Genomic DNA, 22,601 nt, shown 5'->3' with positions numbered 1-22,601 from the left:
ATCTATGACAGAAAGATACACTTTAGATTTAAAATGAGTGAGTTCATTAAGCCTGCAAGAGGTGAAATAAAAGGACATGAGCAGACAGCAGGTAGATGTAGCGGGAAATAATTAAAAGTACCACCCCACTAGGCCTCTGCACCAAGTCCCCGTGGGTCTTGCTCAGGGTGTCTCTCACTGTCACCGCTGAGCCAAACTCTTCTAGCTAGCTCTCACAGCATCCCAGCTGTGTTTCCTCTACACCATGGACTCTGTAAATGGCTGTAGCCCCGTGCTATGGCCCTCCATTTAAATACCCAGTAAAGCATGACACTTAAACTTAATCAACCAAATATATTTATGTCATTATATTTACATAATGACAATTTCTTTTATTAGATATATTCTTTATTTCAAATGATTTCCGCTTTTCTGGTCCGCCGCCTCAGCTCCCGTAAATTCCATAAGCCATCTCCCCTCCCCATGTTGCACAATCTACCCTCTCCTGCTTCCCTGTCCTGGCATTACCCTACACTGCTGCATCTAGCCTTTCCAGCATCAAGGGTCTCTCCTCCTTTAAATGGCCAACAAGGCCATACTCTGCTCCCTATGTGTCTGGAGCCATGGGTGACACCATGTGTACTCTCTGGTTAATGGTTTTGTCCCTGGGAGCTCTGGGAGTGTTGGGTGGCTCATATTGTTGTTCTTCCTATGGCGCTGCAGAACCCTTCAGCTCCTTGGGTCCTTTCTCTAGCTCCCCCATTGGGGACCTTGTGCTCAGTTCAATGGTTGGCTGAGCGTGTACCTCTCTGTATTTGTCCTACACTAGCAGAGCCTCCCAGGTGACAGCTATATCCAGCTCCAGTTAGTGAGTATTTGGGGGCCATCAATAATAGTATCTGGGTTTTGTAACTGTATATGGGATGTATCCCTAGGTGGAGGAGTCTCTGGATGGTCTTTCCCTCAGAATCTGCTCCACCCTTTGTCTCTGTATTTCCTTCTGTGGGTATTTAGTTCCCCCTTCAAAGAAGGAGCAGAGTATCCATAGTTTGTTCTTCCTTCTTCTAGAGCACCATTTGATATGTGATTTGTGTCTTGGATATTCCAAGCTTCTGGGCAAATATCCATTAATCGGTGACTTTAAGCCATGTGTGTTCTTTTGTGATTGGGTTACCTCACTTATGAAGATATTTTCCAGTTCCACCCATTTGCCTAAGAATTTCATTAACTCATTGTTTTTAATAGCTGAGTAGTATTCCATTGTGTAAATATACCACATTTTCTGTATCCATTTTTCTATTGAGGGACATCTGGGTTCTTTCCACCTTCTCGCTATTGTAAATAGGGCTGCTATGAACATAGTGGAATCCTCTGGGTGTATGCTCAGGAGTCATATAACAGGTTCGTGTGGTAGCATCATGCCCAGTTATCTGAGGAACCACCAGACTGATTTCCGGAGCTGCAACCCCAGCAGGAATGGAGGAGTGTTCTTGTTTCTTCACATCATTGCTAGCACATGCTATCACCTGAGTTTTTGACTGGTGTGATGTGAAATCTCAGGGATGTTTTGATTTGCATTTCCCTGATGACTAAGGATGTTGAACATTTCCTTTTTATATTTACTACATTGTTTACATTCCAATGATTTCCCTTTTCCAGTTCCCCCCTCCCCATATGTCCCATAAGCCTTTTTGTCTCCACCCATTCTCCAATCACCTCCCTCCTTTTTCTCTGTCCTGGTACTCCCCTACAATGCTAGATCAAGCCTTTCGAGGATCAGGGCCCTGTCCTTACTTCTTCATGGGAGTCATTTGTTATGCTAATTGTGCCTTGGGTATTCAGAGCTTCTGGGCTAATTAATATCCACTTATCAGAGATTGCATTCAATGTGTATTCTTTTGTGATTGGGTTACCTCACTGAGGATGATATTGCTTCTCAGTCATGCGATATTCCTCAGGTAAAAATTCTTTATCTCTGTACCACATTTTTAAATAGGGTTATTTGGCTCTATGGAGTCTAACTTCTTGAGTTCTTTGTATATATTGGATATTAGCCATCTGTCAGATGTAGGGTTGGTAAAGACCTTTTCCCAATTTGTTGGATATCCTATTGACAGTGTCCTTTTCCGTACAGAAACTGTGTAATTTCATGAGGTCCCATTTGTCAATTCTCGATCTTAAAGCATAACCTATTCATGTTCTGTTCAGGAAAATTTCCCCTGTGCCCATGTGCTCAAGGTTCTTCCCCAGATTCTTTTCTATTAGTTTCAGTGTGTCTGGTTTTATGTGGAGGTCCTTGATCCACTTGGACTTGACATTAGTACAAGGAGTTAAGAATGGATTGATTTGCATTCTTCTGCATGCTAGGCACCAATTGTACCAGCACTATTTGTTGAAAAGGCTATCTTTTTTTCCACTGGACAGTTGTAGCTCCTTTGTCAAAGATCAAGTGACCATAGGTGTGTTGGTTCATTTCCAGGTCTTCAATTGCATTCCATTGATCTACCTGCCTGTCATTGTACCAAAACCATGTCATTTTTAAACATTATCGCTCTGTAGTACTGCTTGAGGTCCAGGAAAGTGATGTCCCAGAATTTTTTTTTACTGCTAAGAATAGTTTTAGATGTCCTGGATTTTTTGTTATCCCAGATGAATTTGAGAATTGCTCTTTCTATCTCTATGAAGAATTGAGTTGGACAGTTGATAAAGGTTGCATTGAATCTGTAGTTTGCTTTTGGCAAGATGGACATTTTTGCTATATAAATTGTGCTAATCTAAGAACATGGGAGATCTTTCCATCTTCTGAGGCCTTCTTTGATTTCTTTCTTCAGAGACGTGAAGTTCTTGTAATACTTATCTTTCACTTGTTTGGTTAGAGTCATACAAAAATACTTTATATTGTTTGTGACTATTGCAAAAGGTGTCGTTTCCCTAATTTCTTTCTCATCTGTTTATCCTTTGATTATAGGAAAGCTACTGAATTGTTTGAGTTAATTCTCTGTGTAGCCCTGGCTGTCCTGGAACTCACTCTGTAGACCAGGCTGGCCTTGAACTCAGAAATCTGCCTGCCTCTGCCTCCCAGAGTGCTGGTATTACAGGCATGCTACACCACTGCCCGGCTCTGGTGGAGTTTTTTGGGTCACTTAAGTATACTATAAAATCATCTGCAAATAGTGATAATTTGTCTTCTTCCTTTCTGGTTTATATCTATTTGACCTCCATTTGTTGTCTAATTCCTCTAGCTAGAACTTCAAGTATGATATTGAATAAATATGGAGAGAGAGGGCAGCCTTGTCTAGTCCCTGATTTTAGTGAGATTGCTTCAAGTTTCTCTCCATTTAGTTTGATGTTGGCTACTGGTTTACTGTATATTGCTTTTATTATGTTTAGGTATGAGACTTGAATTTCTGTTATTTCTAAGATTTTTAACATGAAAGGATGGTGAATTTTGTCAAATGCTTTTTTAGCATCTAATGAAAAGACAATGTGATTTTTTTTCTTTGAGTTTGTTTATGTAGTGGATTACATTGATTGATTTCCATATATTGAACCATCCCTGCCTCCCTAGGATGAAGCCTACTTGATAATGGGGAATGAACATTTTGATATATTCTTAGATTCAGTTCGCAAGAATGTTATTGAGTATTTTATCATAGATATTCATAAGGGAAATTTGTCTGAAGTTCTTTTTCTTTTTTAGATCTTTGTGTGGTTTTGGTATCAGTGTAATTGTGGCTTCATAGAATGAATTGGTAGTGTTCCAGGTGTTTCTATTATGTGGAATGGTTTGAAGAGTGTTGGTGTTAGGTCTTCGAAGATCTGATAGAATCCTGCACTAAAATCATCTAATTCTGTGCATATTTTAGTTGGGAGCCTGTCAATGACTACTTCTATTTCTTCAGGGGTTATGGGACCTTTTAGGTGGTCTGTCTGATCCTGATTTAAGTTTGGTATTTGGTATCTGTCTAGGTAATTGTCCATTTCATCCAGATTTCCCAGTTGTGTTGAGTATAGGCTTTTGTAGTAGGATCTGATGATTTTTTGAATTTCCTCAGTTTCTCTTCTTATACCTCCCTTTTCATTTCTAGTTTTGTTAATTTGGATATAATCTCAGCATTTGTGAGAGGCACTACAATTTCTACAATGTCAGGTGCATCTACTCCTGACAAGTAGCACAAAACCATAAAGGAATATCTGGAAGTTTCATATTATTTAATGTTTAGTCCATATACAATAGTTGCCGATACTCTCCAGCCCATATTTCTCTTGCTCCAGGGTCCAGCCAGCAGCTTGTCAGGCAATCACAAAATATTATAAAGTATGGCTTTAGCTCGTTTTCTAAAGAGCTCAGGCAGATGGCATTTAATGTCTGACTCTGTGCTTAACATGAGAATGAAACAATTAAGAACTCTAAGTGAAAACTGTGGGAGTCTATTGGGGAAAGTAAGAATTTAAGAGAATGACTAGAGTAGGTCACCATTCATGCAGTAGTCAAGGATGAAAGAAAGCAAACAGTAGGCTCCAGCTGCTTATATAGTAGAGGATGGCCTTATCAGGCCTCAGTGGGAGGAAAATCCCTGGGTCCTGTGAAGGCTCAATGCCCCAATGTAGGGGAATGCCAGGGCAGTGAGGTGGGAGTAAGTGGGTTGAAAGGAGAACAACCTCATAGAAGCAGGGATAGGGGTATGGTATAGGGAGTTTGCAGAGGGGCAGCTAGGAAAGGGGATAACATTAGAAATGAAAAAGGAATAATAAAATAGCTGAAAAAAAAAGAAAGCAAACTCTATATAGCAGATTCTTTTCTAAGTCCAAGAGTGGATCTCATATAGGAAGACTTGATGAGTAAATAATCTGTGTTTATTTGTTGGCTTATTATAAGTGAAAAGTGGCTGAGGACTATGTTCTAGGGAGATGCACATATTTCTGCAACTTGGACACAGATAGCAGGGCAATATTTGATGCTGATATCACTTAAGTGAATGCCATTTGGAAAGTAGTATCTGCAGTAAAATAAAATCCTTTACATCTTCTGTTTGTAAGGTTCATATGCATCCCAGTTTGTTGTTTTTGGACTTGAGGAATAGATTACACAAAGTGACTCATACCAACCTATTTTAGCAATTTAACGTGATAGGAACTATATGCCATGTGTAGACATCATTTTTTTCTGAGTGCCAAACAAAGCATCCATGGTTGAGAAGAAGCTACAAATGTCACTTTTTATTCTGATTTTCTTTTTCATATTACTTAATCTTACTTAAAAATAATAAACCACACATACACATATATACACACATTCAAAGTAGATTATGGTGTTCTGTAGACTAATGATTTATTTAAATGATAATAGTATGTACTTATAATTTGAAAATTTCAATGGTATCCATTCATCCACTATGTCATTTACTCAAGAAAACTATTTTAGAAGGTTATTGTGCAGTTGGGATATGTCCTTTACTACAATGAATAATATGGACCAGATAAATTATATCATAAATGATTTCCACTGCTAGAAAGCAGAATTTTAACCTCAAATATACATTTCAACTACCAGAATTCCTTAATCTTTACCAGATATTGTGGCAGATGATGTCCCCACCAGAGTATAGCACTTACAGAAAAGGAAACTATTAGAACTCTGGGGATATAGATTATCTGTCATCAAGAGATGACTAATTTTCTCCATGATCTTGAATTTTTCCCCACGTGATTAGAAGGAACCAGAGAATCTTCTCATCCAAGTTATTTCTGCTTAATTACTCATTGCTTTTTCTTCTCATATTATTCATGCTCATGCTTTTTTATTATTATTTTATTTATTCCCATCCCAGATGTTAACTCCTGTCCCCCTCCTCCCTTGCAAAATTCTTCTGACCATCTTCCCTCCCGTTTGCCTATGAGAAGGTGCCCCATTATCCCCAAACAATGGGGAATTAAGTCTCTACAGGATTAGGCACATCATCTTCCAATGAGGCCAGACAACAATTTACAAATGGGACCTCATAAATTTGAAAAGCTTCCGTAAGGCAAGGAACACTGTCAATAGGACAAAATGGCAACCTACAGATTGGGAAAAGATCTTTACCAACACTACGTTGATAGAGGGCTAATATATAATATATAGAGACAACTCAAGAAATTAGACTCCAGAGAACCAAATGGCCTGATTTAAAATTGTGGTACAGAGATAAACAAAGAATTCTTAACAGAGGAATCTGGAATGGCTGGGAAACACTTAAAGAAATATTCAACAACCTTATTCGTCAGGGAAATGCAAATCAAAATGACTTTGAGATGCCATCTCACAGTAATCAGAATCACTAAGATTAAAAAAAACAACAACAACTTTTGGTGAGGATTTGGAGAAAAAAGAAACACCCTTCCATTGCTGGCAAGACTACAAACTGGTAAAGTGACTTTGGAAATCAATCTGGCAGTTTCTTAGAAACTGGAAATATTTCTACCTGTACACATAGCTATACCACTTCTGGGCATATACCCAAAGGATGCTCTACAATATAACAAGGAAACATGTTCTACTGTGTTTATGACAGCCTTATTTATAGTAGTCAGAAGCTGTAAACAACCCAAATGTCCTTCAACAGACAAAAGGATACAGAAAATATGGTACATTTACATAATGGTGTACTACTCAGCTATTAAAAACAATGACTTCATGAAATTATTGGGCAAATGGATAAAATTGGAAAATATCTGAGCATGGAAAGCTTGACAGAAAAGAACATACATGTTATGTACTCACTGATAAATGGATATTAGCCTCAAAGATCAGAAAACCCATGATACAACCCACAAAAGATATGCAGCTTAAGGAGGAAGACAAAAGTGTAGGTGCTTCAATCCTATAAAGAAGGGTGAACAAAATTATCATAAAAAGTAGAGGAAGGGAGGGGCCTGGGAGGGAGGGAGGTGGGAGAGGGAAAAGGCAGACAGGAACAGCTATTGGAAGGGACAGGAGAGAAGTTCTGAAGGTCAGGAATTGAATATAAACATGTAGCATTGGGGGTTGGGAACCAGTGGTAGCCACTATAAAGTCCCAGACACCAGAGAAGTGACAGGCCAGAAGGATACTTTTTTGATGACTTTAGCAGAAATATCCAGGAAAAGGGATAATCTGTAGACACCACCTCCAGGAAATAGGCACAGTCCCCAGTTGACAAATGGAGTCACCCATGTATCTCAAAAATTTAAACCCAGAAATGTTCCTGTCCAAAGAAAGACATGGACAAGAGATGGAAAAGAGACTGAAGGAAAGGCCACCCAGAGACTGTCCAACCTAGTGATCCATCTTATCTAAACACCAAAACCCCCACACTATTCCTAATGCCAAGAAGGCTCTGTTAGGAGCCTGATAAGGCTTTTTCCTGAGAGGTTCTACCTGCTCCTGAACAATCTGGATGCAGATACACATAGCCAACCATTGGACTTAGCCCAGGGACCCCAATCAAATAGCTAGGGAAAGGACTGAAGGAATTAAAGAGTCTTGATCTAAATAAAAATAGCTAAAAGTAGAGGGCACAGATCCACAGCTATACATCTCTCATCATCAAATGAGTCCTCCAGTATCAGAAATTGTTTACACTCATTTCAGTTTTTGGCCAAAGGGTTTCTATTGGAACTTTTAAACAGCAGACAATTTCCAAAATTATTCACAGCTCTCCACAAAGTAAAGGTAAGACCCTTTTGCTGAAGAGAATACCTATATAACTTATTGAACATTAAGTTGAGCTGAAACCTACATAGAGTCTTCACCCCTACAGATTAGTGTTCATGGTTCTAAACACTGGTAGGTTACTCTGCAGGCTACCAAAAGAGAAGCATAAACACAAGCCAACTGCACTTTGATGTACAAGAGTGTCCTGCATATGACATAGCTTGTAGGAGTAACCAATCAATATCTGATTTGACTTAAGGTCCAGTCCATGAGATGGAACTCATAAACAATGCTGTATGGGTGACCAAGAGCCTATGACTAGGTAGGGCAGGGACCTAGGGTAAAAACAAATATTCATGTTTTGCCTCTTTTGCTAATATATGTATTATACATATATTAGCAACATAATGACCCCTGATGATATTCTGTTACACTCATTGATTAGAGCCTTTCTCGGGCATCATTAGATTACCCTCTTCCTTTAGCAGATTAGAACAAATAAAGAAGCACACAGCCAAACAAAATGTGGAGAGTGAGAGAGATTGGAACACTCAGCTATAAAAGGGATGTACCCATCAAATCTCTTTCCTCAGGGCTCACCATACCCTACAGAACAGGAAAAAGAAAAAGTTTCAGAACAAGAAATGGTGGATAATATCAAGTAATCAAGACCGTCTGGAAAAAAAGAGGAAGTATATATATGGATTATATATATATATATATATATATATATATATATATATATATATATATATATATATATAATCACAGAGATATGGCAGCAAGCACAAAGTGTGTACCAGATGGGGTCCTATAGTTCTGTAGGGTAAACACATACCACAGTTCCCAACCCAGAAGGTCTTTCCAATTACTAATAACTTTCAAATGAAAAAACTAATTTTCTCCAAAGAAGTCTCATTGGGACATGAACTGTTTACTAAAGCCAGGACAGATTCTCATCAGTAGATGGACAACACAAAATGAGCCCCCTTGGAAGTGATTTCTTTCTTAGTGTTGTCTCAGAAAATCAATCATTCTCTTTCTTTCCTTTCCCTTTCTTTCTTTCTTTCTTTCTTTCTTTCTTTCTTTCTTTCTTTCTTTCTTTCTTTCTTTCTTTCTTTCTTTCTTTCTTTCTTTCTTTCTTTCTTTCTTTCTTTCTCTGTCTCTGTCTGTCTCTGTCTTTGCCCCTGTCTCTGCCTCTGTCTGTCTCTGTCTCTGTCCCTGTCTCTTTTTATCTGTCTCGCTGTCTCTCTCTCTTTGTCTCTCTCTGTCTCTCTCTGTCTCTCTCTCTCTCTCTCTCTCTCTCTCTCTCTCTCTCTCTCTCTCTCTCAGTCTCCTTTCCTCTCATCTCTAATCTTACAGGTCCTTTGTGTACATATTATGGTTTCTAGATTGGGACTTATATCAGTTTCTTAGAATATGAAGATATGTGTCTCTTTGCTTGTATGACTTCCTTATACTTTGTGCTTGGCTATTTTTATTGTGTGGTTGTTTTCTCTTATTTTGATTTGTTTGTTTTTATTTATCTTACCATATCATCTAATTTTATTTAATTACTTTTCCTTAGAGATTTGTTTCTTTTCTAAAAAGAACCAAAATGATGAGGATCCAGACTAGAGAGGAAGTTGGGAAGAATTGGTAGGGGGAGGGAAAAGTGCAATCAGAGCACATTGCATAAAAAGTCTACTTTCTATTTTGCATTATTTATTTATTCACTTTACAACCTAAGATGATACTTCCTCTCATCCTCTTCTCATGCACACAGGTTCTCATGCCATTTCCCCTTCTTCTCCTCTGAGGTGAGGGAGGCCCTCCTTGAGTATCATCCTTCTTTGGCACATTAAGTCACTGCAGGACTAGGAACATGCTCTCCCACTGAGGTCAGACAAGTCAGCCCAGTTAGGTAAAAGAAATCCAAAGGCAGGAAACAGATACAGATTCAGGGTCAATCCCTGCTCTCCGTGTTGTGGGACCCACATGAAAACCAAGTTGCCCATCTTCTACATATATGCAGGGGCCCCAGATACACCCAGAATCATCAGGTTAGTGGTTCAGTCTCTGAGAGCTCACAAGGCTCCTGGCTAGATGACTCTGTTGGGCTTCCTGTGGTGTCAAGGTCCAGTCTCTGCCTGAAGAGGGGTTGTGAGAAAAGGAGTGTCTTGGAGCAGTGAAAAGAATGACTACATATTGAGGAATATATGTGTATATATATTTTCATATAACAACAACCAGTGGAAAAGAAGATCCTGAGTTTGAGAGAGAGAGAGAAAGAAGGGACAATATTTTGCTCCAATATGCTAACCTAATTAATTTTTTCAGCACTCAACGTCTGTGTTGCCTTTTGTATGATTTCTATAATTTTGCACTTTCTATAATTTCCTGCTTGATTAACCTTCTTACTCTCTTACATATAACACATTAGTGATGGGGTCAGCATCTTCTAAACCTGTTAAAGAAAAGAAAGAGGACCACAGACTAAAATGATCTGTATTTGATACATGTTTCATACCCTTCCTTACTATGCTAGTTTGGAGAGATTACTGCATATCTCCATGCCTCAGTTTTTACTTTGTAAAAGAGAAATTGCAAATGTATAAACATCTTCCTCTGGAACATCATAGTGATTTAGAAAAATAAAGTTAAAGTGATCAAATAATGACTCTGACTATAGAAAATAGTGAAATATCATCTCTGAATATATGTGATGTCTTGGACATACAAAAAGGTTCTATGCAAATGAATTAATTATCATTTGGGAATATCCTAAATTAAAGAACTTTTAAAATGTAATGCAAAAAGTGAGCACCCCACAGATTACTGATTTGATGAGGAAGTTTTGAAATATGTTCAGATTAGCTTTATGTTGTAACTATTTATATCTATTAAACAGCACAGAAAGACTTTGCACTGGAATTAGCAATTCAAGAAATACTCATTTTGAAATATGATTATAACATCATATAAATTTTAGAAGGAATATATCTAGAAATGTCATATTTGTGACATTTATTTATTATCTACAAGACTGTTATGGAAGTCATAAATTATGTTATAATATTAATATTGCATATAGTTTGCATAAGGACATTCACATTCCATCAATGTTCAGTTTATTGAGTAAATCTTTTTAAAAATTCTGTCAAACTAATAAAGGGTAGGGCTATTATGTGCATCATACTTCTTGCTTTCACCTTGACTTGCTTTAAAACCATCATAAGATTGGACAACCCTGCTCTCAGTTCTAGAAAACAATTGTAGTAAGTCTTGCATGATCCTTTAACCCACCATTTATTTATATTTAACAAGATATCTTATAGAAGTATGGCTTTGGTAAATGGCTCTGTGGTAACTGAATTCATTCTCATGGGGTTAGCAGACCTGCCTGACATCCAAGACCTTGGTCTTTCTATTAATGTACATGATAACTGCATTGGAGGATTTGGCTTTATTTATTCTCATTGTGTTGAATTCGCACCTTAATATCCCTATATATTTTTCCTTTTTAACTTATCCATTGTAGACTTTTGCTACACTTCTGTAATTACATCAAAAATGCTGATAAACTTTGTTGTGACAAAAAAATCTCATGTCTTAAGTGGGGTGTATGACACAGTTCTACTTATTCTGTTTCTGTGTCATTTCTGAGTGTCACATCAATGTCCTATGATCATTAGGTGGCTACCTAAAATCCACTCTTTTAGAACACTGTCATCTCTCTGAAGATGTGTTCCTATATTATTCTTGGTTTACCTTTGATGGGGTTTTCTGTGTCCATGATCCACACTGGATGTGTTCTGAGGCTGACATTCTGTGATGCAAACACCATCAACCATTGTTTCTGTGATCTACTTCCTTTGCTGCAGCTCTCCTGCACCAACAGCTATGTCAATGAGTTAGAGGTGTGCTTTGTAGCAGGGAAGGATATCATTGTGCCTGCTGTGATCATCTTTATCTCATATGGCTTGATCCTGCCCAGCATATTCCAAACGATGATCTCTGAGGGCATGTCAAAGGCCTTCAGGACCTGCAGTTCCCATACAATTTCTGTCTCTTTGTTCTTTGCATCTGGTGCATTTGTGTATTTTAATTCCCATTCAGCTGGATCAGTGAGTAATGGAAAAATATCTTCAATAATTTATACCATTATATTCCTCTGATGAATCCATTAATTTTTAGCTTGAGAAACAAAGATGTTAAAGTTGAGAAAAAACTTTGAGAAAAAAAATCCTGTAATCAGAAACTGTAATTTAATTTAATCAAAAATTGTTTTTCTTTGTCATTTTGTGAAAGCATATTCCTGGTCCTAGAAATCTGGCAAAAAAATTAAAAATAAAAATAAATTAAAAACATGTTGAACCAGCAGCAAAACCACTCATATTGTTTTGCTGAATAGACAAATTATCACAGTGCCATATTAATTCTGATCTCTTTACCCACAGATTAGTGCAGTTCTCAGGCCCAAGGAGAGGTGTTTCCCTGTGTAGCAGAAGGTGGTTAACATGGAAACTCATAACTATTTAAAATGTAGAGAATTTGTGTCTCAGTGCTCATGTGGAACATCTGTATCGCAAACCCTCCTCAAAGCTCAGGGATCATCTTGAAACCAGTATGAGCACAGTTCTAACACTCTGACACCAGGGAAGAATGGGGCAAATAATGTTTCTAGGCATGACAAGACAGCTGCCGAAAGAGCCAAGAGTCAGGGGCACTGGAGACCTGCAAGAAAGCATCTCTCAGACACAGTAGGAATGAAACAACTGAAGTAATAGAGATGATGGTTGCAGCATGCACCAGGCTGCATAGTTAAAGGTACACATGATGTTACCTCTGTAAGGGGAAGAAGATGAAAAAAAATCTCCCATACTAAACCAAAAAACCATCTTCAGTAGACAACTGCTGGCAAAAGAAAAATTGATTTTCTCCATGGACTCTAACTGGATATATAAACTTCACTTAAGGGTAGGTGTATGTAGCACAGTAGATGAGCAACACAACATGAACTCAGAGGGAGTTTTGCAGATTTTTTTCCTATATTATTCTTTTTAATCATCTTCTAAACCTTATTGATCTTTTATTTATACACTATGATTTAAAATTGTGTTATATTTTTTTATTTTTCGGTGGTGTGTGTTTGTGTGTGTGTGTCTGTGTGTGTGTGTCTGTGTGTGTGTGTTTCCTGTAGGTTTTCTTTATTTGATATTTTTAACTATGTTTTTGTTTGTAGTTTTCTAAGTGAATAGAAAAAAGACATGGTGTATGATAGGTGGGAAAAATCTGGGATGAGATGGAAGAGGGGGTCTGCAATCATAAAATATTTTTTAAAAAACAAGAATTTTAGAAAGGGACTTAAAGAGAGGAGAGGATAATAGAATGAGATGGACATCAGACAGGGATATTAGAAGATAAGTAAGCATTCCATATTACATGGAAATTCCTTTGTGGGAATATTGAATAAGTTATTTATAAAATTATGTGTCTCATAAGGACGATTTTCATCAACAGCAAGCAGACAACACTGATAATGGGGTGACCGGGAACTAAAAACACTCCTGCCTTGAGATACCCTAGCCACTGTCATACTCCCATGTTCTATGTGTTCACCAAAATTCTGGGGTAAGGAGCCCACTATACTGGCAGCTACATACCAGTACTGCATATTCAAATGCATAAAGTCAATGATTGTTGATATTAGCAATAACTGACTAATCTACTGGTCTAGGTTTACTGTATATTATACCATGCCAGGCTTTTCCTCCTTCTGTTTTTACCTTGGGGAGGTTCTTCTTTGGAGAAAGAGGGGACTTAACCTGAGGAGTGAGTCAGGAGTTGGTCAGGGTAATTTTGCAGCTCTGATTACTCAATCTGGCCAGTTCTGTGACTCTGACTTATTACACACCAAGTTCTCCTTTATTTATACAAGTTCACAGTACAAAGACAGATTAGTGATTATCCAAGTGGTATAGATTGTGTGCTTGATTTTTCATTGTGTGTCCATGATATATCATTCCCAATTAGGATTTACAAACAAAACAGATTTTATTCTTTTTATAAGCCATGTATAACTCTAATATAAAATTCTAACTAATGTCTCCCCCAAAACAAACAAATTAATTATGTGACAAACTGCTTTTATGTTGAAATGGTTTGTTATTTGAAAGTACTTCTAACAGAAAACAACTGAACTGGTCTATTTACGAATAGCAAGTACTGATAGGTAACTTATTTTACTATATGTTTCATCATCTATGCTATAAAGTAGGCAATATTTATTTTAGCCAACTGTAAAGGTTTATATAATCAGACTTGTTCTAGTCTTTCAAGGGTGTACCATGTAAAACCACTGAACTTTAAACAACATATTCAAAGAGCTCTAAGCTTATAATGAAAGTAGACCTTGAATCTGTGACTTATTCTCCTGGTTAGTCGGATTTATTCAATTCTCTCTCTCTGCCCCTGTAGAAATTATACTGTTTGCATTTGCTCAGGAGCAGATACTTTAAGACAATTCCAAGAATAATGGCTCCATCTGGCTGTGTGCTCCTGTGTGACTAATGAACTTTAGGGCAAAAGAAGACTTCCAAATAGTGGCCAAATAAAGGTAATTGTCGGATTTTTCTACAAAGTTGCAGACATAACATAATCCACACATCAAATGATATACAAGAAGAAGAGAGGAGTGGCCTGGTTCTGGAAAGACTCAGTGTAGCAGTATAGGGCAAAACCAGAACAGGGAAGTGGGAAGGGGTGGATGGGAGAACAGGCGGAGGGAAGGGACCTTATGTGACTTTCAGGGAGTGGGGGGCCAGAAAAGGGGAAATCATTTGAAATGTAAATAAAAAATATATCGAATAAAAAAATTAAAAAAGAGTAAAAATAAATAAAAGAGAAAGAAAAGACATAAAATGAATCATAACGCAGAAAGTTCCAAATATGTAACAGAGACAAAATCCCAAAAGTTAGAGATAGAAGGACAGAGACTGTACCAATCTGCAACATTTTGCTATGAGAGCTTCATACCCATTTTGAACTATTATAGCTTAAAACACTCCAGGTAGTTATAAATTTAATCTTCATTTTATAAACACAAGTTCATTTTAGGAGAAAGAGTTTAGAAAGAAAAATATCTGTTAGCAGATGTGTGTTATGTCTCCAGGTATAATATACTTACCAATGCCAGTGATACAATATAATGCTCAATAATTTTCCTATTAGTTGGATTTAGCAGAGGATGCTCTTAGTGAGCAAACTTGTTAGTGAGGTATATGATAAGTTATTTCTCAGACAAAGAAAGGAGCCAATTCAAGTCAGTTTAAAATACATATACATACATGTTTATTGGGAAATGGGTCTTCGGCAGGCAAATTCCCTGTCTCTAAAGGAGGCCAGGAAAGTCACCTTGGGGAGGGAAATAGAGGGAAGGGTGAAGAGCAAAAGAGAAAGCTAGAAATCATGCAGAGAAAAGGAAAAGGGAGAGAGGAAGAGGAGAGAGAAGGAGAAACACAGAAAAGAGACAGAGTGGCCCAAATGTCTTAATAATATAGCACAAAGTCTCTGTGTGAGGCGAAGCCCAGCCTGTAGGCTAGAAAGTTCAGGGTTAAAGGTGGGTTATGCCAGTTAGGAATTGAGGTATTTTGGGACAAGTTGGAGGTTAGGACTGCTTTGGTATGTTAAATATGCACTTCAAGTGTTTGTTCCAGGATCTGAAACATAACAGTTCATAGCATTTTATATCATTTTTATTTTTATTTTCTATATTCCTTGTTTACTTTCCAAATGATTTCTCCTTCCCTGACTCCTCCCTCCCCCTAAGTCCCATAAGTCCTCTTCCCCCCACCAGTTCCCCAATCAACCCCCTCCCACTCCTCTGTCCTGGAAATTCCCTACAATGCTGCATTAAGTCTTTTCAGGACCCGGGCACTCTCCTTCCTTTTTCTTGGGGATAATTTGATATGTGGTTTATGTTTGGGGTATTCTGAGCTTCTGGATTAATATCCACTTATCAGTGACAGCATTCCATGTGTGTTCTTTTGTGAATGAGATATGTCACTCAGGATGATATTTTCTAGTTCCAAGCATTTGCCTAAAAATTTCATGAATTCATTGGTTTTAATTGCTGAGTAGAATTCCATTGTATAAATATACCAAATTTTCTGTATCCATTCCTCCATTGAGGGACATCTGGGTACTTTCCAGCTTCTGGCTATTATAAATAAGGCTTCTATGAACATAGTGGAGGATGTGTCCTTATTGCATGCTGGGAAATCCTCTGGGTATATGCCCAGGAGTGGTATAGCAGGCTCCTCTGGAAGTGTCATGCCAAGTTTCTTAGGAACCTGCAAACTGATTTCCAGAGCGGTTGAACCAGCTTGCAATCCCACCAGCAGTAGAGGAGTGTTCCTCTTTCTCCACATCCTTGCTAACACCTGCTGTCTCCTGAGTTTTTAATCTTAGCCATTCTGACTGGTGTGAGGTGAAATTTCATAGGTGTTTTGATTTGCATTTCTCTAATGACTAATGATGTTGAGCATTTCTTAAGGTGCTTCTAAGCCATTCGAAGTTCTTCAGGTGAAAATTCTTTGTTTAGCTCTGTACCCCATTTTTAATAGGGTTATTTGGTTTTCTGGGGTCTTACATCTTGAGTTCTTTGTATATATTGGATACAAGCCTTCTGTCAGATGTAGGGTTGGTAAAAATCTTTAACCAATTTATTGGTTGCACTTTTGTCCTTTTCACAGTCTCCTTTGCATGACAGGAACTTTGTAATTTTATGAGGTCCCTTTTGTCAAATCTTTTTTTTTCCATTTGTCAATTCTTGATCTTAGAGTATAAGCTATTGGTGTTCTGTTCAGGAACTTTCCCCCTGTGCCCATGTCCTCAAGAGTCTTCCCCAGGTCCTTTTCTATTCGTTTCAGTGTGTCTGGTTTTATGTGGAAATCTTTGATCCACTTGGAGTTGAGCTTAGTAAAAGGAGATAAGAATGGATCAATTCACATTCTTCTGCATGCGGACTTCCAATTCAACCAGCACCATTTGTTGAAAAGGCGATCTTTTTTCCACTGGATATTTTCAGCTACTTTGTTGAAGATCAAGTGACCATAGGTGTGTCGGTTCATTTCTGGGTCTTCAATCCTATTCCATTGATCCACCTGCCTGTCACTGTACCAATACCATGCAGTTTTTAACACTATTGCTCTGTAGTATTGCTTGAGGTCAGGGATACTGATTGCCCCAGAAATACTTTTACTGTTGAGAATAATTTTAGCTCTCCTGGGTTTTTTGTTATTCCAGATGAATTTGAGAATTGTTCTTTCTAACTCTATGAAGAACTGAGTTGGGATTTGATGAGGATTGCATTGAATCTTTGTATTGCTTTTGGTAAGATGACCATTTTAACTTTATTAATCCCACAATCCACGAGCATGGAAGATTTTTTGATTTTCTGAGGTCTTCTTCAATTTCCTTCTTCATAGACCTGAAATTCTTGTCATACAGATCTTTCACTTATTTGGTTAGAGTCACACCAAGATACTTTATATTGTTTGTGGTTATTGTGAAGGTTGTCATTTCCCTAATTTATTTCTCAGCCTGCTTATCCTTTGAGTATAGGAAGGCTATTGATTTGCTTGAGTTGATTTTATAACCAGCCACTTTGCTGAAGTTGTTTATCAGTTGTAGGCGTTCTCTGGTGGAGTTTTTTGGGTCACTTAGGTAGACTATCATATCATCTGCAAATAGTGACAGTTTCACTTCTTCCTTTCCAATTTGTATCCCTTTGACCTCCTTATATTGTCTAATTGCTCTAGCTAGTACTTCAAGTACTATACTGAAAATTTATGGAGAGAGGGGGCAGCCTTTTCTAGTCCCTGATTTTAGTGGGATTGCTTCAAGTTTTTCTCCATTTAGTTTGATGTTAGCTACCGGTTTGCTGTATATTGCTTTTACTATATTTAGGTATGAGCCTTAAATTCCTGTTCTTTCCAAGACTTTAAGCATGAAAGGATGCTGAATTTTGTTAAATGCATTTTCAGCATCTAATGAAATAACCATGTGTTTGGTTTTGGTTTTGTTTTTTTTTTTTTTTTTGAGTTTCTTTATGTAGTGGATTGTATTGGTGGATTTCCTTATATTGAACCATCCCTGCATCCCTGGGATGAAGCCTATTTGATCATGGTGAATTATTGTTTTGTTGTGTTCTTGGATTCGTTTGGCAAGAATTTTATTGGGTTTTTTAGATTGATGTTCATAAGGGAAATTGGCCTGAAGTTCTCTTTCTTAGTTGGATCTTTGTGTGGTTTTGCTCTCATTGTAATTATGGCTTCATAGAATGAGTTGGGTAGTGTTCCTTCTGTTTCTATTTGGTGGAATAGTTTGAAGAGTATTGGGGTTAAGTCTTCTTTGAAGGTCTGATAGAATTCTTCACTAAAACCATCTGGCCCATTGCTTTTTTTGGTTGGAAGACTTTCTATGACCCCTTGTATTTCTTTAGGGATTGCAGGACTGTTTAGATGATCGATTTTATCCTGATTTAATTTCGGTATTTGGTATCTGTCTAGGAAATTGTCCATTTCCACCAGATTCTCTAGTTGTGTTGAATCTAGGCTTTTGTAGTAGGATCTGATGATTTTTTAATTTCTTCAGGTTCTGTTGCTATATCTCCCTTTTCATTTTTAATTTTGTTAATTTGGATACTGTCTCTGTGCCCTTTGGCGAGTCTGGCTAAGAATTTATCTATCTTGTTGATTTTCTCAAAGCACCAGCTCCTGGTTTTGTTGCTTCTTTGTACGGTTCTCTTTGTTTCCACTTGATTGATTTCACCCCTGAATTTAATGATTTCCTGCCTTCTCCTCCTCCTGGGTGAAATAGCTTCTTTTTCTTCCAGGGTTTTCAGGTGTGCTGTTAAGCTGCTAGCGTGTGCTCTCTCCATTTTCTTTTTGGAGGCACTCAGGGCTATGAGTTTTCCTCTTAGCACTGCTTTCATTGTTTCTAGATTTGGGTATGTTGTGCCTTCATTTTCATTAAATTCTAAAAAGTCTTTGATTTCTTTCTTTATTTCTTCTTTGACCAAGGTATCATTGAGTAGAGTATTGTTCAACCTCCATGTGTATGTGGGCTTTCTGTTGTTTTTGTTGCTATTAAAGACCACTCTTACTCCATAGTGTTCTGATAGGAGGCATGGGATTAGTTCCATCTTCTTATATCTGTTGAGGTCTGCCTTGTCACCAATTACATGATTGATTTTGGAATAAGTACCATGAGGTACAGAGAAAAAGGTATATTCTTTTGCTTTAGGATGAAATGTTATATATATTATATATATATAAAATGCAATAGGTCCAAAGCTTCAGTTAGTTTCACTGTATCCCTATTTAGTTTCTCTTTTCCTCAATAGTCCATTGACGAGAATTGAATGTTGAAGTCACCCGAAATTATTGTTAGGTTCAATGTGTACTTTGAATTTTAGTAAAGTTTCTCTTACAAATGTGGGTGCCCTTGCATTTGGAGCATAGATGTTCAGAATTGAAAGTTCTTCTTGATGGATTTTTCCTTTGACCAGGAAGAAGTGTCCTTCCGTGTCTCTTTTGATGAATTTAGGTTGAAAGCCAATTTTATCTGATATTAGAATGGCTTCTCCACCTTTTTTTCCTGAGACCATTGTAAAATTGTCTCCCAGCCTTTTACTTTAAGGTAGTGTTTGTCTTTAACACTGAGGTTTGTTTCCTGTATGCAGCAAAATGTAGCATCTTGTTTGCATATCCAGTCTGTTAGCCTATGCCTTTTTATTGAGGAATTGAGTCCATTGATGTTAAGAGACATTAAGGAATAGTGATTATTACTTCCTGTCATTTTTCAATGTTATTGTTATAGTTGAGTGGTTAACTTATTTTGGGCTTGATGAAAGAAGGTTACTATTTTACTTTTTCCTGGGTGAAGTTTCCCTCCTTGTATTGGTGTTTTGCACGTATTATCCTTTGTAGGACTGGGTTTGTGGAAAGATATTGTATAAATTTGGTTTTGTTATGGAATATCTTGGTTTCTCCATCTATGGTGATTAAGAGTTTTGCTGGGTATAGTAGTCTTGGTTGACATTTGTGTTCTCTTAGGGTCTGTATGATATCTGCCCAGGATCTTCTAGCTTTCATGGTCTCTGGTGACAAATCAGGTATGATTCTGTTAGGTCTTCCTTTATATGCTACTTGGCCTTTTTCTGTTACTGCCTTTAATATTCTTTCTTTGTTTAGTACATTTGGTGTTTTGATTATTATGTGACTGGAGGTATTTTTGTCCTGTTCCAGTCTCTTTGGAGTTCTGTAGGCTTCTTGTATGTTCATGGGCATCTTTCTCTTTAGGTTAGGGAAGTTTTCTTTCAGAATTTTGTTGAAGATATTTGCTGGCCCTTTAAGTTGTAAATCTTCACTCTCATCTATACCTATAATACTTAGGTTTGGTCTTCTAATTGTGTCCTGGATTTCCTGGATGTTTTGGGTTACAAGCTTTTTGTATTTTGCATTTTCTTTGACTGTTGACTCAATGTTTTCTATGATATCTTTAGCATCTGATATTCTTTCTTCTATCTCTTGTATTCTGTTGTTGATATTTGCATCTATGGCTCCTGACTTCTTCCCAATGTTTTATATCTCCAAAGTTGTCTCCCTTTGAGATGTCTTAGTTTTTTCTACTTTTGTTTTTAGATCCTGGCTGGTTTTGCTCAGTTCCTTCACTTGTTCATTTGTGTTTTCCTGTATTTCTTTAAGAGATTTTTGTGTTTCCTCTTTCATGACTTCTGCCTGTTGACCCAAGTTCTCCTGTATTTCTTTAAGTGATTTTTGCGTTTCCTCTTTATTGCCTTCTATCTTTTGACCCATATTCTCTTCAATTTCTTTCAATCATCTTTGTATTTCCCTTTTAAGGGCTTCTACCTTTTGATCCATTTTATCCTGTATTTCATTAAGAAATTTATTTATGTCCATCTCGTGTACTTCTAACAGCATTATGACCAGTGAGTCTAAATCCAAAGCTTGTTTTCCTGGTGTGTTGGGGTATCCAGGACTTGCTGTTGTTGAATTGGGTTCAGATTCTGCCATATTACCTTGATTTCTGTTAGTAATGTTCCTATGTTTTCCTTTTGCCATCTGGTTATCTGTGGTGTTAGTTGGTCTTCTTCTCACTGGCTCATGCCTGAGCCTCCTGTGAAGGCTATTTCTGCACTGCTGGATAACTAGGTTTCTCTCTGGCACAAATTGCTTATGTGCTGTCCTCCTCTTGGGTACCATTGGAGCTCTGGTATGTTTTTCCCCAAGCAATGTTATACTCAGGTTGTCTCTATGAACCTGGTGCTGCCCATCTGCTCTGTCAGGGAGCAAAAAATGGAGGATGTTGCTGGGATCTTTTCCAAGTGGGGACCTTTTGCAAGTGCTGATCACTCTGCATAGCAAATGTCCCCTGACACGGCTCTCACGCAGATGAACTACAGAGCTTCCCAGGCCTTGGGTGCAAGCAGAAGCCTGACAGGCTGGGACCCAAGCAGTCTTAGACTCTGGCTATGCATGTGTCCCTTGCTCAGTCTGTCAGATCTCTCTAGCATCCGGGAGCCAAAATGGCAGAGAGCCCCTCCAAGTGCAGATCAGTCTGCAGGGCAAACGGCCCCCGACAGGGTTGGCACACAGGCAACCAGCAGAGCTGCCCAGGCCCTGGGTGCAAGCAGAAGCCTGGCCAGCTGAGATCCAAGTGATATTAGACTCAGGCTATGTCTGTGTACCTGGCGCTGTCTATCAGATCTGTCCGGCATCCAGGAGCCAAGATGGTGGAGGTTATAACATTTTTAAATAATACATTGTCAGTATTCCACCTTGAAAAACAAATTCTCTACCTTTGACTACCTTTAAGAGTTTTTCTGAGTCTCCAAGTAGGCCATGCAGAGGGGAAACAAATAGAACAATTGCTGTAAATTTTAAACAAAACTCTGTCATCCTTCTATCAAAATAGAAGCATAAATTCACTATTTCATTAAGAATTTTCAGTCCATCACTTCCCTCTTACAAGTGAAACTTTATAGCTGGTCCCTAGAAGGGGAAGGGTCTTCCTGGAAATTCTGGTTTTGCTGTGGGACAGCAACTCACCCCGGTGTCAGTTTTCAGAAGATTTTTTTAGGCTGATATTACATAAATTATCTCAATTTCAGGTACATATTTTCCCTGTCTCTCTCCTGCAATTGCTTCCTGCTAGAAAATTTAAAAAAAAAAACTATTTAAGCCTTCCATTCTCCCCCTTCTTACTCTCTCCACATCCTAGCCCACGTTCTCTCTATCCTCTTTCTTTACTTCTTAGTTTCAGGTTAGTTTGTCCTATGGAAATCCAGCTTTGAATATGCATCCCATTGCATCCCATAACCCTTCTCTTTAGACACTGGGGAAATTGAAGTCATGCCTTCTGTAAATATCCAATTCTGCTGATCTTAGACAGAGAGTCTAAGGTTTAAATAACTATCTTTATTCAATGCTCTTCACTCTACACAGTGACTTACTTGACTTCTAGTACATATTCCTCCTCTCCCTGAAGCTGTATACAGCAGGAAATGGGCAGCTGACTCATACTTGCCTGAAGGTAAGCTATTCACTGGCCAGAATGTTAGCTCTATAGCTGCATCCTGTTTAAGGCTATATCTTTGATGAGGCCTATAGCCAGTCTTTAACTTAAAACATGTATAGACTTGTTACATCTGATTAACTGTGAAGTGGGCAGGAGGGGAAGAGGATAGAAAATTCAATGAGGGATATTCTGAGGTTGGAATCAGGCAATGATTGTTTAATTGTAATTTATATCTCTCTCTTCTCTCAGCTTGCTGCATTGCCCAAGGGCAGACTGAGATCTCTTCTGTTAGACATAGTATAACCTTCAGTTGTGCTGCTCCTAGGTGAGTCTCCTGCTATTGTAAGACCCAAAAAAAAAA

General features: G+C 38.0%; 1 protein-coding gene across 13 annotated transcripts in view; it reads left to right on the top strand.

Moving 5' to 3' along the window:
- Positions 1-22,601, top strand: part of LOC127689222 (von Willebrand factor A domain-containing protein 5A-like) — a 129,415-nt gene that overhangs the window by 26,563 nt on the left and 80,251 nt on the right. The window contains exon 1 of one of the 13 annotated variants that reach the window (XM_052188650.1): positions 22,494-22,565. The exons of the other annotated variants lie outside the window; for them this stretch is intronic. The gene's annotated coding sequence lies outside the window, so the exon portion shown is untranslated. Of the gene's footprint in view, positions 1-22,493; positions 22,566-22,601 lie in introns of those variants that run through there. 13 annotated transcript variants of the gene reach the window in all.

Source organism: Apodemus sylvaticus, chromosome 7, assembly GCF_947179515.1.
Source record: "Apodemus sylvaticus chromosome 7, mApoSyl1.1, whole genome shotgun sequence".
In the NCBI taxonomy this organism is placed as follows: domain Eukaryota; kingdom Metazoa; phylum Chordata; class Mammalia; order Rodentia; family Muridae; genus Apodemus; species Apodemus sylvaticus.
The sequence above is the reverse complement of the archived record's forward strand: the minus strand, read 5'-3'. Positions and strand labels throughout refer to the sequence as shown.